A 244-nucleotide genomic window follows, 5' to 3' on the forward strand; every position below is an offset into this window, starting at 1 on the left:
AAAAATAAAGCTTTCTTCTCCCCCCTCCCCAACCCTGAGAACCGGCTACCCGAACGCGAGAGAAACCGTCCTGCCCCGCGGCCCGACGCTCGCGACCCGTCACAGCCAGTCAGTGTGCGCGAGGGCCGCTCCACGTAGGCCCCTACAGCTACGCACGCGCGCGCCGACCCGCCGTCAGCTGTCTCCTCCCTTCGGCGGCCTCTCCTCATTGGCGCGGGGAAGGGGAGGCGGTGCCCGCGCGCCT

Source organism: Geotrypetes seraphini, chromosome 17 (assembly GCF_902459505.1).
Source record: "Geotrypetes seraphini chromosome 17, aGeoSer1.1, whole genome shotgun sequence".
NCBI classification, from domain to species: domain Eukaryota; kingdom Metazoa; phylum Chordata; class Amphibia; order Gymnophiona; family Dermophiidae; genus Geotrypetes; species Geotrypetes seraphini.